Below are 19,325 nucleotides of genomic sequence, written 5' to 3'. Positions count from 1 at the left end.
AATTTCCAAAGTACAGAATATTGATTACAATGACTTCCCCCCCCCATAACGTCCCTCCAACCCGCAACTCTCCCCTTATGCACTCCCTCTCCCCTTCCATTCATGTCAAGATTCATTTTCGATTCTCTTTATATACAGAAGATCAGTTTAGCATACATTAAGTAAAGATTTCAACAGTTTGCTCCCACACAGAAACATAAATTGTAAAATACTGTTTGAGTACTAGTTATAGCATTAAATCACAATGTACAGCACACTAAGGACAGAGATCCTACATGAGGAGTAAGTGCACAGTGACTCCTGTTGTTGACTTAACAAATTGACACTCTTGTTTATGGCATCAGTAATCACCCTAGACTCTTGTCATGAGCTGCCAAGGCTATGGAAGCCCCCTGGGTTCACTGACTCTGATCATTTTTAGACAAGGCCATGGTCAAAGTGGAAGTTCTCTCCTCCCTTCAGAGAAAGGTACCTCCTTCTTTGATGACCTATTCTTTCCACTGGGATCTCACTCGTGGAGATCTTTCATTTAGGTTTTTTTTTTCCCCCACAGTGTCTTGGCTTTCCATGCCTGAAATACTCTCATGGGCATTTCAGCCGGATCCGCATGCTTTAAGGGCTGATTATGAGGCCAGAGTGCTGTTAGGACATTTGCCATTCTATGGGTCTGCTGTGTATCTCACTTCCCATGTTGGACCATTCTCTCCCTTTTTTATTCTATCAGCTAGTATTTGCAGACACTATTCTTGTTTATGTGATCCCTTTGGTTCTTAGTCCTATCATTAGGATCAATTGTGAACAGAAATTGATCACTGGGACTAGTGAGATGGCATTGGTACATGCCACCTCGATGGGATTGAATTCGAATCCCCTGGTATGTTTCTAACTCTACCGTTTGAGGTAAGTCAGCTTGAGCATGTCCCGAATTGCACATCTCTTCCCTTTCTTATTCCCACTCTTATATTTAACAGCAATCACTTTTCAGATAAGTTTCAGCACTTAAGAATTGTGTATTGATTACAGTATTCAACCAAAAGTATTAAGTAGAACAAACAAACAAAAAAAAAATACTAAGAGGGATAACATATTAAGCTGCTCATCAACAGTCAGGGTGAGGGCTGATCAAGTCACTGTTTCTCATAGAGTTCATTTCACTTTAACAGGTTTCCTTTTTGGTGCTCAGTTAGTTTTAAAAAAACTTTTTTCATCAAAGGATACCCTAAAGAAGTAAGAATATAACCTGCATAATTGGAAGAAATAAGGGAGAAGGGAGTTGTATCCAGAATGTAGAAAGAACTCTTAGAAGGCAATAACCCAATTTAAAAATGGACAAAAGGATATAAACAGACAATTTTCCTAGGAAGATATACAAATAGACAATACACACACAAACATGTTCAATGTCACTACCCATTAGGGAAATGCAACTCGGAACTACAATAAGAAACCATTTCATACCCATTTGAAATGGCTTCAAATACTTAAAATTGCTGCAGAGTAAGTTATGTAATCAGAACCCTCATTTACTGCTGATGAAATTGTGCATCCTTGTAGGAATGGTTTTATAGTTCCTCAAATATTTAAAAACAGAATTACCATATGACCCAGCAATTCCACTCTAAGTATGTGTCTACTTCAAAAAGCATGTGGAAAATGGAATTGAAAGATAAGTTTATTTTGGTACAAAATTTTTTTCTGATATCCACACATAGATTGTTCAGACTACGCATTTTCCCTGACCTTTTTGAAGACCCCTTGTATATACCTAAAGAAATGAAAATATCTCCAGACAAAATTTACACAAAGATATCAATAATATTATTGATTGTAGTAAAAAAATGTGAAAACAACCCAAACATATGTCTGTCAATTGATAAATGTGTCAACAAAATGAAGTATATCAGGGAATGGAATAACATTGGACCATAAAAAGGAAAGATACATATTCAACATGAAGACATTGGGCTAAGTAAAAAAAAAAAAAAAGCCACACGTCAGATGACTAATTTATATGAAATATTCAGAATAAACAAGTCACTAGAGTCCACCAGGGGTTTCCAGGAGATGGAGATAAAGGACATTGTAAATGACCATCTGGGGTAACAAAGCGATCTGGAATTAGTAGTAATGATTGCACAACTTTATAGACTAAAAACTATGAATTGTACAATTATTTCAAAAGATTTATTTAAAAGGAAGAGTGACAGAGAGAGAGGGAGAGATCCTCCATCTGCTCGTTCACTCTCCACACGCCAGCATCAGCCAGGGCCGGGCCAGGCCAGAGCTGGGACCCTGGAGCTCCAGCCAGCTCTGCCACACAGGTGGCTGGGACACAGGCATTTGGGCCATTTCCACTGCCTTTCCAGACTCGTTAGCAAGGAGCTGGATCAGGAGCAGGCACCTGGATATGGAATGCTGGCACAGCAGGCAGTGCCGTGACGCTGGCTGCTGTACCATTTATGAGTAGGACGGTTTGTGAATTACGTCTTTATAGTAAACAAACGATGTTAGAAAAACTGTATACACATGCAAAAAAATGAAGTTGAACCCTTTTCTTACACTATACATGAAAATAACTCCAAAGGAGTGAAAGACCTAAATATGAGAGCTGTGATGCTAAAATTCTGAGGAGGAATCACAGAACAGCATCCAAAGCACAAGCAACAAAAGAAAAAAGAGGTAACAGGACATCACCCAAGTCCAAAACTTCTGTGCAGCAAAGGTCGCTATCCAGAGTATGAAAAGACAACCCACAGAATGAAGAAATGCTTTACATGTCCTGTAACGGATCAGGAACTTTTATCTAGAACATAGAAGGGACTCCCGCAACAAAACCGGAGAACTCTCCTAAAGCATGAGCGAGGGATGTGACGGACTCGTCTCCATGCAGTGAACGTTGTTTGGTAGTAAAAAGAAGAAAAGGTTGATTCAAACCACAACGTAGACGAATGTTGATACCTTAGAGCAAGTATCACAGAATTCCCCATGTTGTATAATTTCATTTAAATGAAATGTCCGGGGTGGCATTCGGCACAGAGTTCAGATGTTGTTTGGGACACCCACATCTCATATCAGGGTGCCTGGGTTTGAGTCCTGGCTCCACTCCGGATTCCAGCTTCCTGCTAATTTGCACCTTGGGAGACAGAAGTGACAGCACAAGTATCTGGGTCCCTACCTTACATGTAGGAGACCCAGATGGAGTTCCAGGCTCCAGGTTTTGGCCTGCCCAACCCCAGCCATTGTAGGCATTTAGGCAGTGAACCAGTGAATGGCAGGGATCTCTCTCTTTCTGTGTATGTGTATGTGTATGCCTTTCAAATAAGATGAAAATTATTTTTAAAGAAATATTAAATACATAAGTGAAGTATCCAGAATGGGTGAATCCATAATGACATAATAATGGAAAGCAGATCAGTGTAGCTCTAGGACTAGGGGCGGGGTGCTGGTGAGGGCTGGAGGAGGTGACGGCTGATGCGTCTGGGATTTCTCTGGGGTCTGATAAAAACACTAAAATTGATTGTGGTGACGGTTGTACAATTCTAAGAACACATTAAAAATAAGTGTGTCCTTCAAGAGGGTGAATCGTGTTATATTAAAATTATATCTCAACAAAGCTATTTTTAAAAAAACTTTTTGCAACCCTTAGCTGACCTTGCAGTTTCTGTGTGGATTTGGAGAAAACCAGGAAGTTGCTGGAGACTGAAGAGAAAACCCGAAAGGGAGAATCCGCCCCAGGGTGGTGAGGCAGGGCTGCCTTTCCTTCACCCTGAGATGATGCAGGGCTGGGGAGAGTTCGCTTCTGGAGCCCGAGCTGACACCCTGGAAGAGACGTGCACCTGGACAACCTAAAGGGAAAGGCGATGGCGGGGAGGCAGCCCCATCCTCCACCCCGGGGTGCAAGGTACAGGGGATGGCTGTGGGCGTGTCTTGGATCCTGCCCCAGCACAATTTATGGGGATGGAAAAGTCCTATGGGATGCGGAAAGGCCGAGGGAGGCATCACGGGTGTGCAGAGGGAGCGTGCACACCCCTTCACTGAGTGTGTGCCCGGGCAGGGCAGCTTTACACGCCTGGTGCCAGCAGGGGCCGTGAGGCGCTTCAGGGGTATTCAGAATTTAAACGCACACCCAGACGCTCGGTGATCAAGGTAAATAATAGTCTGATACAATTTTTTTTCTTTTTTTGGACAGGCAGAGTTAGACAGTGAGAGAGAGAGAGAAAGAGAGAAAGGTCTTCCTTTTTCTGTTGGTTCACCCCCAAAGTGGCCCCAATGTAGCGGCCAGTGTGCTACGCCGATCTGAAGCTAGGAGCCAGGTGCTTCCTCCTGGTTTCCCATGCAGGTGCAGGGCCCAAGCACTTGGGCCATCCTCCACTGCACTCCCAGGCCACAGCAGAGAGCTGGCCTGGAAGAGGAGCAACTGGGACAGAATCCACCGCCCCGACCGGGACTAGAACCCGGTTAGCCTAGTGAACCGCGGCGCCGGCCTGATACAATTTTTTTAAAATACTATTTATTTATTTATTTATTTATTTGAAAGGCAGAGCTACAGAGAGAGAGGAAGAGAGAGAGAAAGGTCTACCATCTGCTGGATCACTCCCCAAATGGCCACAATGGCCACAGCTAAGCCTATCCAAAGCTAGGAGCCAGGAGCTTCTTCTGGAACTCCTACACGGGTGCAGGGGCCCAAGGACTTGGGCCATCTTCTACTGCTTTCCCAGGCCATAGCAGAGATCTGGATCAGAAGTGGAGCAGCCAGGACTAGAACCAGCGCCCATATAGGATGCTGGTGCTGTAGACCGTGGCTTTACCCATTATTCCACAGCACCAGCCCCAATAAAATCTTTTCAGAAACCAAAATTAAGGTAAAAATATCTACAATGAGAAAAATATCTGAATTTTAAGTAAGAGGATCAGTAATGGTGCCATGCAAGCCACAGTGGCGCCTGAGGCAAAAGGAAAAATGGTGTCGTCTACACTATGCATATTTAATGTGTATCTTTAATGGTTAATTTTTCCCCAGAACATTAACACTGTTGAAAAATGTGGAAAACTTGAAAAATGCACTGAAACCACATTACTTTAAATATTTTATTTATGCCCAAATGGATTTATTATTTTAATTTCCTGGCTTTAATGGACACAAAGTCATCAAAAACATTTTCAAAATCAGCTTGTCTGCTTATCTCATTTGCAATTGAGAGGATTGCTGGGTTTGACAATTTGTCTTGACTAAGTAACACTCTAAAAAAAATTCTTCTTAATTAATTTGAAAGCTGACAGAGATCATCTGCTGATTCCCCAAATACCTGCAAGAGCTGGGCCAGTTGGAAGCTGGGAGCTGGGAATCCAGTCTGATCTCTTGCCCTGAGAGGACCCCAGTGCACGAGCCACCTTATGCTGTCTCCCAGGGCGCGCATCAGCAGGCACCCAGAATGCAGAACAGAGCGACCTTGAACCCAGGCACTCTGGTTTGGGATGTGCCAACACCAGCCCCTGAAATCATGTTCACATTAGTTTCAACTTATCCTGTCTTGACTTTGACATTTTGTTCTTTGTGAAATTTTATACTAATTTCAGTTCTTTAAAATGTTTACATTAAAATATTACTTATTCTGATTACTAAGTTGGAGGCCCCTTAAATTTTTTTTTTTTTTTTTTTTTTTTGACAGGCAGAGTGGACAGTGAGAGAGAGAGACAGAGAGAAAGGTCTTCCTTTGCCGTTGGTTCACCCTCCAATGGCCGCCGCGGCCAGCGCGCTGCGGCCGGCGCACCGCGCTGATCCGATGGCAGGAGCCAGGAGCCAGGTGCTTTTCCTGGTCTCCCATGGGGTGCAGGGCCCAAGCACCTGGGCCATCCTCCACTGCACTCCCTGGCCACAGCAGAGGGCTGGCCTGGAAGAGGGGCAACCGGGACAGAATCCGGCGCCCCGACCGGGACTAGAACCCGGTGTGCCGGCGCCGCTAGGCGGAGGATTAGCCTAGTGAGCCGCGGCGCCGGCCAGCCCCTTAAATTTTATAAACAAATGGGGCCGACCCTGTGGCGTAGTGGATCGGCTCAGCTCCCACCATTGCAGCCATCCGGGGTGTGAATCAGCAGATGGAAGACCTCTCTCTGTCTCTCTGTCCTCTCCCTCTCTCTCTCTCTCTCTCTCCTTCTGCCTCTCTGTAACTCTGACTTTCAAGTAAATAAATCAAAAATAAATAAATAAATAAATAAATAAATGTTAGAAACAGATCTCAGCCCTGCTGCCAGCCTTGCCAACGCCTGCCCCACAAGGTCTCTCCTGGCCTCTTCCCTCTCCTCCATGTGCCCTACCTTGCCCTCGCATGATCAGCAATGACCTGGGGAGGAAGGAGGGGGAGCAATGGCAGGCGTGCTAACTCGGGAAATCTTCAGGATCCACTTGGGCCTGTGAGAATGCAGACACAACACAGATATCAATATATCACCATGGATATATTCCTATTTTATGTGTTCATATATATTCAGCCTCCGTAATTGGATAAACCAGTCTCTCATAATAAATCTAAGGCCTATATGTGCACACACATCAGCCTACATGCATATCTTATACCATTCTATCTCACACACATATTGTATGTACATAAATTTATTACAAGGGATCGTCTCATGTGATTATACAGGATGAAAAGTCCCACGATCTGCCACCTGCCAACTGGAAGCCCAGGAAAGCTGAGACCACAGTTCCAGTTCAAGGGCAAAGGCATGAGAACTGGCAGAGCCAATCCCAGAAGGCCCAGGCAGAAGGCCCAGGCAGGAGCACCAGTGCTCCAGGTCAGGAGACGTTAGTCCTCACTCAAGAATAGACAGGAGGGGCTGCATCTTGGGAGAGCCGGTTAAGCCACCTCTGAGAACCCGGCCCCCATGTCAGCGCGCCAGTTCAAGTCCCAGCTGTTCTGCTTCCCACCCAGCCCCCTGCTAATGCACCCAGGAAGCAGCAGGTGAGAGCCCAAGAACTTGGGTCCCCATCATGGGACACCTGAAGGGAGTTCCTGGCTCCCGGCTTCAGCCAGGCCCAGTCCCTGCTGTTGCAGTCATCTGAGTGAACCGCTGGATGGAAGAGCTCTCTCCCTACCTTTCTCCCTCTCTCTCTGTCACTCCTGAAAGGAAGAGGAGGGGGAGAGGAGGGGAGGCAGGGAGAGCAGTCCACCCTGCAGGACCTCTGTGATCTCTGCAGGCCCTTCATGGAGCAGCAGGAGCAGGTGCAGCTCCGGCCTCAGAGTGCTGTTTACTCAGTCTACCTACTCAAATGCTAATCGCTCCCCAAAGCACCCTCACAGAGACACCAGAGAAGGTAACCGTGAATTAACCACAGCCAGGCCACTTTCCCGGCAGCAACCTGTGCTGAAGGGGAGAGGATTCTGCCTCTGAGAGCAGCTGGAGTGTCGGCCCCGTCGTGGACCACACATCTTAGTGCCTGAGGGGGCAACGGATGTTGCGACCTGACAGGAACAGATGATTTTTCCCAATCTGAGAGTCAGGAGAGGGGCTGCCCAGAGTGGATTTGAGCCAGGACCTGTGGGTCAGGGCGCCATATGGTTGCTTTGGACTCCACCGTAGAAATCAGGTTTTTTAAATTTTTTATTTAGTTTCATTTTATTTGAAAGGCAGGGGCTGGTACTGTGGCGTAGTGGGCTAAGCCTCCACCTGAGGCACTGGCATCCCACATGGGTGCCCATGCTCCCAGCTGCTCCTCTTCTGATCCAGCTCTCTGCTATGGCCTGGGAAAGCAGTAGAAGATGGCCCAAGTGCTTGAGCCCCTGCACCTGCATGGGATTCTCGGAAGAAGCTCCTGGCTCCTGGCTTTGGATCAGCCCAGCTCTGGCTATTGCAGCCTTTTGGGGAATAAGCCAGCCAATGGAAGACCTCTCTCTGTGTGTCTCTACCTCTCTCTCTCTCTCTCTCTAACTCTACCTCTCAAATAAATAAAATCTTAAGAGAAAGAAAGAAAGGCAAGGGGGTAAGAAGGAGAGAGAGAGAGAGAGAGAGAGAGAGAGAGAGGTTTTCCATCCTCTGATTCACTCCCCCAAATGCCCACAACAGCCAGGACTGGGCCAGGCCAAAGCCTAGGCCCAGGAACTCAATCCAGGTCTGCCGTGTGTGTGGCAGAGTCAGCTACTACCACCTCCCAGGGGGTGTATCGGCAGGAGGCTGGGATTGGAGGGGGAGCCAGGGTTTGAACACGGGCACTGCAGGATAGGACGCAAGCACCCCGAGCAGCATCTGAACCCATGTGCCACACGCCTGCCCTCGGAAGTCAGTTCTTTTGGCCTGCATCACCGGGCGGGCAGCATTGCCCCTCCACGAAGCAGCCGTGTATAAACAGAGGCTGTGGCTGCAGCCGTTCTCTGGTGCTTTCTGTACCTACGTTCCCAGACCGTGACTGGCTCATGTCATTGTCTGAAAGGTGCAGCTCTTTTTCAGCCCTCTTCCCACCTCTGTGAGAAAACATCTCCTCTTCTTTGCCCTTTAAAAGGCTTCCTGCCCCATCCTGGAGTAGGAACCACGCCTTTATGCTTCTGATCTTTTCATCTAAACTGACAATACGCCTTTAATTTTAAGAATGAATTTTAAAATCAACAAATCTCCAACTACTTTCTTTTCCCTCCTCCAATTATAAATTTCCTTTTCAGTCTCACTCAGTCTTATCTTGGTTTTAATATCTTTCCCTTCCAAGGTTATTCTGCAAGTTTCCTATGGGAATGCCAGGTCCTCTGTGTTCCGTGTGTCTATTAGTTTCTGTGTCTCTGCACCAGGAACACTTCCAGGGCAACAACTCAATTACTCCGAGACAACGGGAAAGGGAAAGCTACCTGTGAGGCCAGTGACAATGTCATTTGTATGAAGTCAGTGTAACTGGCTGGAAAGCTCTGTGAGAAAAGAGAGAGTACTCTAGTCTTCAGGAAGTCAGAGAAATAGAGACCAGGGATGGCATTTGGCCCAGGGTTCAGATGCCACCAGTCACCCACATCGCATGTAGGAGTGTTTGGTTCAAGAGCCAAGCGCTCCCCTTCTGATCCAGCGTCCTGTAAATGTGCGTCCTGGGAGGCAGCAGGTCTTTAGGACTGGCACACCTGGTAAACTGAGTCCCAAGTAAGAAGGACCCTGAGGATGTCAGGATGGAATTTTATGGCCTGAGATTCTGCTGGGTCTGGCTCTTACAGCTGCCTGCTTGCCTGGGAAATCGGAAGCTGATAAGAGCAAGTGTGTACATTGTTGACTTCAATGAACACCTGTCAAGGGAGTCTCTGTTCAAACCCACCTTATCACAACAGATGTGAGTCTCTGCACCTCGGCACAGCCCCGTGCAACAAACAGCATACATGGGCTGTGGCCCACTGCCTGGTGAGATGACTCCTCAGAACCTGCACCCCATCCAGGCAGCTGCCACCTTACTTTCCCCTTACTCCGCTGTCCTGTCTTCAGTAAGTATTCTCCATTTCCTTGCATTCTGGGGACCCTAAAAATCCCAGAGACCTAACTCAGGTGAAGGTCTTGCATCCCTGCTGCCCACATGGGAGACCTGGATTGAGTTCCAAGCTCCTGGCTTTGTCCTGGCTCACTCCTGGCTGTTGCAGGGATTTGGGGACTACTAGACAAGTGGATGGAAGCTCTCTCTCTCTCTCTCTCTCCCTGTGAACATTGTTTAAAAAAATAAAAATAGAAACTAAAAGGAGGGGTCTGCTAAAGTTTGTCAAGTTCCCCCATTTTCCAGGCTGTGCAGGAGATTACAGCAAGTTGGTCATGACTTCTGTTAAGAAGCCAAAGGGAATTACGGACCTAATGCCAAGTAAAGTTTGCTCAGGGGTTGCACATTCACCCACCAACAGGAACTCCAAAGCCAAGTCCATGTACAAAGCTGGCAGAATCTAAGAAAACCCCACATGTTAAAAAATAGATATAGATATAGATATATACTTAGAAATGGTCTCTGTTCTCACAGAACTGTTGTCTGTCTTATTTCTCAAAACTTGCAATCCCTTTGGTCTTTCTGTTTTTAATAGAATCATGCTACTTCCTTGAACTACTGCTTTAAGAAAACCAACAGGGTGAGTATGATAGCAACAGCAGCTGACACTCAGTGTGACATACAAAAGAGGGAATAAGGGAGACAGTGAATGAAGGAGACTACAAGCCCCCTCTAGTGGGGACGGCTGCCACCCAGCACTAGCACTGTCACCATGTGGGAACACTGACTTGTGCAGCCACATAGTTCTGTTTGCAAAAAATCCAGGTGTTTGTGTTATTCTATCTTCCATCCTATTCTGAAAAGTTGAATTGGTTTGAACACTGTGGGCCCCTACTGATGGGCTGAACTTTCCCAGAGGAGCACACGCCACGCCTCCTGTACACTCAAATGTTGTCACGCTTCGCTAAATATTTGTATAAATAAAGTAGGAAGAGGGTCATCTGTTTAGTTCCCTTTTCCTATGAAATATAGAAATACATACATATTTACAAATACACACAGGTTATATATGTATAAAACAAATTCGGATTAACCCAGTAGTGTGCAGGACTCTACCAGGCCCCGTTCAATCTCCCGTCCCCAACAGCCCTGACCCAGGAGCATGTTCAAAAAGAAGCAACTCAGATGCAATATAACAGCTGCCCCTCGAGGTGAGACTTGATTTAGAACTCCTATTTGAAGCCATTGCTTGCTTCCTCTGTCCACAGCTTCTTAGTCCATGGACTACAAGAAGTGACTCCTGCTCAGAAGCCACTCGGACTTCCTGTTCCATGTGTCTGACTTCTGGCCTCCCTAAAAGGTCATTCTCAAGATCATAGTAAGACTGGCCTTGTGAGACTTGGCCACTACTTACCTGGGGCAGCTGGCCATGCCTGAGAGGCTTATAGGACAACGGGTGTTTCTGAGGTCTTTTTCCTGTAAGGGGGAGGGTATGTTTTACAGTCAGCAGCCACTCCCAGCAGCTGGCCGTCCTGTCATCCTGTGATGAAGGGCATCTGGGATACCACTAGATGCAGTAGTCACAGAGCCCAACACAGCCCTGTTACGGCCACACAGAGGGCAAGTGGATGTCACTGAAGCGTCTGTAGGAGTTGAGGGCTGGGCCACAGGACCCGGGGGCTCCAGAAGACGAGAGAGAGATCAGCAGAATCCACGGGAGCTCAGAGCACCTCCAGCAGAGTGGGAGAGGAGACGCCATGCCAAAAAAAGAATGAATGCGCCATTTCCGCGGCCCCACTGGGAACATGGTTCAAGATGTGGCGATGTGGCGAGCACCCTGGGGCGGCTCCCTGGGTAACAGTCAGGTCCCTCCTGGGCTTCCGTCCGCAGCCGCAGCAGCCGCCATGACGGCGGCCCCAGGAGGTCGGGGACGGCGGGTTTCCGTTAACGGCGAGGACGGTCTACACTGGCGAGGAGACGGTGGCGCTCACCAGGTCTGTGGAATTAATACTTTTTCCGTTAAGAATCGGGTTTTGTAAACATTGGGACAGTCTATGTACTTGGGACTTAATGTGTCTAAGATAGTCTAGAGAATTTAGTATGTTAAAGAATAACCCGTTAGCCTGGCGCTTCTTGCTGAAAAAGTGAGATTACGTTAAATTAGATTGTGCCTGTTAGGTCCATGGATGTTAAGTGTCCCAGCTGTGCTGAAGCACCTACGACTCACAGGGGCCGAGTGTGGCACCGCCAGCGTCCACGCCAGCGTCCACCCGGATCGTTTAAGTCCCGGCCGCTCCGCTCGGCCCGGCTCCTGTTAACGTGCCTGGAGGGCGGAGGAGGACGCTCCAGGAGTCGGGTTCCTGCCACCTGCGGGCCCCGAGCGCAGCTCCCAGCCCTGGGCTCTGGCTCGGCCCAGCCGTGGCGTTTGCAGCTGTCTGGGGAGTGACCAGTGTACAGAGGGTCTCTGGCTCAGCCCCTGTCTCTCTCTGCTTTTTGAATAAATAACTAAATCTTGTTTAAAAAAAAAAAAAAAAAAACTAACACGCTGGTAATCCTGTGAGATTTGTTTAGTGATGTTTAAATACTTGGGAGAGGTTCCTTATTTGTTTATACATTTAGAAAGCTTTCAAAATGAAAAGGGATTCATTACCTTTATAAATAATGTTTAAATTTTTAAAATTTTATAAACTGGGCTAAATAGGACCGTTTGATAAATAAAAATATGATATGAAGTATAAAAATTAAAATTCTTTTTAAAAATTCAACATTAATAAATATTCACGTTAGTAGCCCAGCGACTACAAGCACTTATCAAGGATGACAGAAACCTTACTCTGGCATAGAATAAGGATTTCAGGAAACTATTATCCCAGTCCTCTTCCCTTGTTAGCTGTGTGAGCTTGAGAAAGTCGCTCTATCTTGCTGGTCCTCAAGAATTTTCCTCGTAAGAAGGGCTGGGTGGGCTGGTCCCTGAAGCCCCCTCCAGGTCTGAAATCCTAAAACAGCAGAGCGACTCTCTCGTGGGCCATCTGTGTGGCTGTGCTGCTGCCCTGGCTGCTGGCACCTCCGTCAGAAGCCTGGCTGGCATTTCTCCCGGGACTCGCTTGCTTTATGGTTTTTGATCGCATCCTATGTACCTGTTTATTTTTAAGCCTTAAGAAAACACTTCCTTCCCCAGTCCTACCTAAGACAATAGGGCAAGCATCAACAGGAAAATTCTCACCATCTACAGAACAGTCTGACTTTCCTGAAGCCCTGGGACCTAGACTTGGCTCTGGAAGCCAGTTGTTTACTCCACATTATCCATACGGTGTCACAATACCTGCTCACAAGAGTTAGCTCCATTCTCAAGTCAGATCAAAGACACTGAGTGGATCAGACAGTGAGGCAAGATTCTCACGACCTTACAGACAAGCAACCAGGCACTCGCTTTCGGGGCCAATTACTTAGCTGAGCCACCTCTTCCAATGCTCAGGGTTGACTGTGGGCAAGATTGCCGTGTGGCCAAGATTGTTTCACAGGCAAATCCCCTTTCAAACCTGACCTTGACAGTGTTCCTGCCACCGGCCCCTTCACCTGTGTCCCAGTCTTACTGATTTCTGCTCTGCGTTGGTTCTCAGTGCCACCATGAATGACCTCTGTGGCCAGCTGATTAGACTGTGCACCTGCCTAACTCCACTGTCCACAGGTCAGCATCCCCATGCCCGCGGTGGGGACTGTCCGGCCCTCAGGCCACATAAAGCTAGCAAAATCATTGGGTCTGGCCCTACCAAGGCAACCACAGGCAAGACTCGAAATTCAGTGTATCTATTGCAGTCTAATTTTCAAGCCGATAATTACGTGTGGCCCACAAATGATGCTATAAATATCCAAATGGCCCTTGGAGAAAAAAGTTTCCCCAGCCCCGTTCTAGGGATGTGCAGTGACCCCTGTGTCACATTGGACAAGATGATGATTTCTCTGGGATCCAGCTTCTTTTCTAAAGGTGTAATAGTGCTGACTTACAAGCTTCGAGATTTCATTTCATATAAAGTACTTAGCACGAAGCCTGACAGAAAGTAACAAATGGCATCTCAATAATTATTATTAGCAGTTCTTAACTTTGACAGGACTTCAATACATGTGTGGAATTCCCATCAGAATAATAGCAGTCATCGGGGCAGGCATTCCATGCAGCGGTTAGCACGCTGCTAGGGGCGCTCACGTCCCGTATCAGGGTGCCTGGTTCAAGTCTGCGCTACTCCGTTCTTGCTGCAGCTTCCTGCTCGTGCCACCCTGGGAAGCAGCAGGTACTAGCCCAAGCACCTACGTCACTGCCGCCCTTGTGGGAGATCCCAGTGGAGGTCAGGCTCCGTCCTGAGGTCTGGCACAGCCCTGGCTGTTGCATGCATTTGGGGAGTGAACCAGCAGATGTAAGGTATTTCTCTCTCTCTCTCTCTCTCTCTGTCCCCCTCCCTTTCAACCTTTCAAATAAAATGAAAATAAACAAGTTTTTAACAAAAGGCAAAACTGTTATCATCACCAAGTCCATTCCTCAGCCAGTGTTGAATTGGAAGAAGCTGGGTCATCAGTACCAGGTTAGCAACTGAGGGCCCCACGGTGTCTCCCTAGGGAGCAGAGGCGGAGTCATTTGACCTGGACTAGCTATGGTTTTCTTAATCATAAAGCAAAGATCATTACAATGTGGATGTGGTGGAGCTGGCCTGGAGAAGAACTGAGCTAAAGACACAAATGTTTTGCAGAGATGCTGGCACGTTGAAAGCACTTGGTGGAGGAGGGGCTGACTCAGATGGGAATTCCCTGAGCTCTGGTTGTTCTCTAACCAGCTTGTTGCTGGGTCATCGCAGCAGCTCAATAAGTACTTGTTGAATGAATGAATTTTATCAATATCCTTGTTGTTACTTTGGAAAATTAAACAAGAAAAATCTCGTCTTAATAATGAACATTGTCCAGGGGTCGGCACTGTGGCATAGCAGGTTAAGCTGCCAACCTCAGTGCTAGGCTCCCATATGGACAGCAGTTCAAGTTCTGGCTGCTCCACTTCCGATCCAGCTCCCTAGAATTGTCCCTGGGAAGGCAGTGGAAGACGGCCTGAGTGCTTGGGTCCCTGCACCCACGTGGAGACCCAGATGGAGTTCCAGGCTCCCAGCTTCCTCCTGGATCAACCCTGACAGTTGCAACCATTTGGGATGTGAACCAAGGGATGGAATACATCTCTGTTTCTCTCTCACTTGCTCACTCTCACTCTCTCTGTCTCTCTGTAAGTCAGCATCTCAAATAAATAAATGAATAAATAAATCTTTTATGGAGGAAAAGAAGCAGAGGGAAAGAGGAAGGAATGAAGAAAAAAAGGAAGAAATAAACAAAGATCGATTGTCTATCTGCATGCCCTTGAATCTTAGGGAAGAGCAGGGAGGCTGTAAAATCTGAACCTTGCGGTGAGAAAGCAGGACCCAAGGACCCTCGGAATGCGGGTGCTTTAATTGGCAAACACCACAATGTGAAGTAGGTGTGCTTGTGGAGGGAACTGTGACCTTGATGAAAGCTAGGAGGTGGGAAGCAAATGTCACTGCTGAAGCAGAGGCTTCAAAGCTTCAACCCTTCCTGTCGGATGCACCTGCAGATTTCTCAGTTGGATGATGCTAACTGTTGAGGTTAACCAGCTAACTCCCTTTGCCTTGAAATTGGCTCTCAAAGCAGACTTCTGGGGGCTGCCATGTGGCACAGCAGGTTAAGCCACCGCCTGCGCCACCAGCATCCATATGAGCACTAGTTCACGTCCCAGCTGTTCCACTTCTGATCCAGCTCCCAGCTAATGAGCCTGGATGATGGCCCAAGTGCTTGGGCCCCTGCCACCCATGTGAGAGATCCAGATGGAGCTCCAGGCTCCTGGCTTCCACTGGGCCCAGCCCTGGCTGTTGCAGCCATTTGGGGAGTGAATCAGCAGATGGAAGACCTCTCTCTCTGAATCTCCCTTTCTTTCTCTGTAACTCTGCCTTTCAGATAAATAAATCTTTAAAAAAAAAAAAAAAAAAAGGGAAAAGGAAAGAAAACAGACTTCTGGGTATAATTTAATTAACATCTGCAAATGAGAAGTATACAGACTGTTTGGCTTGCAAAATGATGTTTTTAACCTAAAAATTGGTTGCTCAGTGCGCATAGCCATGCATTGCTTAATGACAGGGGTACAGCCTGAGAAACACATTGTTAGCTGACTTCATCCTTGTGCAAACAGCACAGACTATATCTATACAAACTAAGGCAGTTACCACACTGCTAAACAATGGATATAATCTTGTGAAACCACCATCATATATCTCAGTCCGTGGAACTAAATATTGTATGTGGCACAGTATCCTATTTATGCATTGGGCAGTTTCTTCTATAACTCTGAATCTCTGGGCCATGATTTTGGTATAGTGGGTTAAGCCACTACTTGGGACACACACATTCCCATCACAGTTTCTGGGATCAAGTCCTGCCTCCATGTCCAACCCAGCTTCCTGCTAATGTGCCTGGGAGGTAGCAGATGATGGCCCAAGTACTTGGATTCCTGCCACCCACATGGAGTGCCTAATTCTCGGCTTTTGCCAGGCCCACCTCCAGCTATTGTGGGCATCTGGGGAGTGGACCAGTGGATGGAAGATCTGTCTCCTTCTACTCCTTTCTCTGTCTCTGTCACTCTTTCAAATAAATACAATCAATATTTATTTTTAAAAAATAAAATCTGCATCTCCGACCTCTGAAGTCAGAAACTCTGGACACCCAAACCCTGAAAAGCGACAAAGGCAGAGATGATAAAGGCTGCATATTTCAGAAGGGGCACCGGTCCCTGTTCAGCATGGTCTCCACGACTCCCTTTCGTCTTATATCGGGCCCACTCATTTCTTTGCCTCCCTGGCTTCTTAGGCACTGGAGTTTCCCATTCTTCCAGAGCCCCCGGGGCAGGCTTGCTGATACAGTGCGCCAACTGCTAAGTCTCTTGCTGCAAATTAGTGGATTGCTACTTGGTCTTTTTCCTTCTGCCTCTTAGGGCTGGCTAACGTGAGTCTGTGTCTTGGGGTGCCTCACCTCCAAACACACACAGAATACACATCTGTGTGCCTGCTCAGGCTCTGCCTGACTTTCTGGAGAGAACCCACCTCACCTCCGCTGAGAACCCTTCAACTTCCCACTCAGGATCATGGAATCCTCAAAGCGCAGAGAGCAGACTGGCAAATGACATCTGGAGGACAGGTCTTTGTTCACAGGTGACCAGAGCTGATCTGTGACCTTCCTGCGGGGGCTGGGCTTTGCTGTCCCTGAAGAGCTCAGCTTTGATGGTCACCTAATTGTCTTGCGCATAACAAAGGCCAATGGAAAACTGCTATAGACAGACTCATTCCTGCCTGGCCTCCTTCATTAGCTCTCTTCTCTCAGAGAAAGCCCGTGACCTTGGAGGCTTTTGCACTTGCTTTCTGAATCTGCATCTCGCCCTTATCATGGAAGAAGGTGTCTTTCCGCTACCCCAGGATCTGCGTGCAGACGGGAACCACAGAGGCCCTGCCAGCTTGCGGCCCCTTCTTCCCTCTCATCTCAGCTGGAAAGGGGCTTTGCCATCCACACGTGTATCTCTCTCTTCTCACATCAGAGCACAAGCAAACAATAATTCAAACAGCATCTTTTTATAATATGAAAAACTTCGGCTCTCAGCACAACCGGAAAGGAAGCTATTTGTCCCTGCTTAGAATGAGCTATCAGCAGGCAAGTGGCGCTGCTTCCCACTGGGGCGGTAAGTATGCACAGAACCATCTGTACTTCTCATGACCAATGCCTGGCGTTTGCAAGTCACATTCAGAGGATAATCTGTGGGCAGACACTGAGGCTGACAGGGTTAAGGATGGACCAAAGCCTTGGATTCATTTCTGTGGCTCCAGCCACTCCAGTGACCATCCAGACATCCCTACGCATTCTCAGTCGCCTCTCTTCTTTACTGCGAGGGAATACACATTTAAAGTGATATACACCCTCCTTTGGGGATGTGTAGAAAATAACCTTGTATTATATTCTCTTCACAGGAGGCAGGGATGTCTGCAGTGCCTACTGCTACGCTAATGGATTCTTCCAGAAATGTCAAGGTTGATTATCTACCCAAGGGGTGGTCCATAAATCTGCTTACCACCCATCCTTCCCCTAGAGAAGCCCACACATAAAAGGAGCTGGGAGAAAGCAGACTTCAGCAGCCTCGGGAGCCACTCCACTGTTGTCCCCGCATCACTTACGTTTCTGTGGCCCCTGACCGAGCTTCCCTCAAAGGGCTCAGAACCCAGAAGAGCAGTGCCAAGTTAAGGGACTTGGAGTAAAGGGAAGCTGGATCTTCCCCTGAGCTCTTCTGACCTCGAGATCCACCAAGAAGTCAAGCGTGCACTCACCTGCAAGGTGCTGGGCAGCGCCTCGCATCTGGTCCCAAGTAACTCCACAGCTGGGGAAAGGCCGGAGAGCCCTCCTGTGTTTTCCTTCGCTTCCAGCTGTGTGCCGGAAGGTGTTGGTCCCAGGGCTTACCTTTGCAGATGAAAGCGAGTCTGATCAGTGTATCCACAACAGCAAAGGGAACAGCAACTCGGGCCTGATCCCGACGTACAGAGAAGGTTCGGAGGTCCGCGGGATATGGTGTGAGTAGGCAGGCAGCTAGTTAAGCCTGGATAAGCCAAACCCATGCAGTCCTGCATGTTATCTCTGTACCAGCCATTCAAAGACACCGCCTCCCCAGGATGCCCCTGTGTCTCACCTGGAAGCAAGAAGAGGAGACGCATCATCATATGGATATTGAACTCCGCATGGAGGGGCCAGTCCTGTGGCTCCGCGGGTTAAGCCGCCTGTCTGCAGTGCCAGCATCCCATATGGGTGCTCCACTTCCAATCCAGCTCCCTGCTATCACACCTGGGAAAGCAACAGAAGCAACTAAGAAGTGGCCCAGGTGCTTGGACTCCTGCACCCATGTGGGAGACCCAGAAGAAGCTCCTGGCTCCTGGCTTCAGCATGGCCCAACCCCAGCCAGTGCAGCCATTTAGGGAGTGAACCAGCATATGGAAGATCTCTCTCTCTCTCTCTGTCTCTGTCTCTGTGTGTGTGTGTGTGTGTGTGTGTCCTTCTTTCTCTCAACTCTGACTTTCAAATAAGTACATTTTTTTTTTAATTTGACAGGTAGAGTTATAGACAGAGAGACAGAAAGGTCTTCCTTCCGTTGGTTCACCCCCAAAATGGCTGCAACAGCCGGTGCTGCGCCGATCCGAAGCCAGGAGCCAGGTGCTTCCTCCTGGTCTCCCATGCAGGTGCAGGGCCCAAGCACTTGGGCCATCCTCCACTGCCCTTCTGGGCCACAGCAGAGAGCTGGACTGGAAGAGGAGCAACCGGGTCTAGAACCCGGCACCCATATGGTGGAGGATTAACCAAGTGAGCCACGGAGTCGGCCCAAGTACATAATGTTTTTTAAATTATAAAAACCATCACAGGGAGGGGCCATAAAATTCCCAGGTGGCGTCACACCTGCTGAAGCCCCACCCCCTACTCATGAAAGAGGCTGAGAACTGGGGAGAGCCTCTTTCTGCCACAGACCATGGCTGGGGGTGCCTTGCAGGCTTGGTTTTCTCTTTCCCTCTGACCCACTCATTGTGGGTACTTCTCTGTGTGAGGCAGCGCACACACGTGCATAAAGTGGACATTTTCTCTCTCATCTTCAATAAATCCCATGGCTATTTGCGCATGCTGCTGTGTCTCCATTTAGAATTCTTATCTCTGTGTGAATGGAAAATAATATGCTCAGGCCCACATCAATTACAAGACAGAAATCTAGGAATACTTACAAGGGTGCTTGTGTATGGAAATGCATGAATGATAAAAATAACCCACCTGACCA

General features: G+C 47.8%; 1 protein-coding gene and 1 long non-coding RNA gene across 7 annotated transcripts in view; both read left to right on the top strand.

Annotated features, from left to right (window-relative positions):
• The window catches only part of LOC108175891 (serine/threonine-protein kinase MARK2), a 657,969-nt gene that overhangs the window by 26,733 nt on the left and 611,911 nt on the right, over positions 1–19,325 (top strand). The gene's annotated exons all lie outside the window — the stretch shown is intronic.
• LOC127484640 (uncharacterized) lies at positions 13,858–19,172 on the top strand. Its single transcript, XR_011384906.1, has 2 exons — positions 13,858–17,201; positions 17,488–19,172. It is a non-coding gene; the product is annotated as an uncharacterized lncRNA (long non-coding RNA).

This window comes from Oryctolagus cuniculus, chromosome 20 (assembly GCF_964237555.1).
Source record: "Oryctolagus cuniculus chromosome 20, mOryCun1.1, whole genome shotgun sequence".
NCBI classification, from domain to species: domain Eukaryota; kingdom Metazoa; phylum Chordata; class Mammalia; order Lagomorpha; family Leporidae; genus Oryctolagus; species Oryctolagus cuniculus.
Note: the sequence above shows the minus strand (reverse complement) of the source record. Positions and strands in the feature narration are given on the sequence as shown.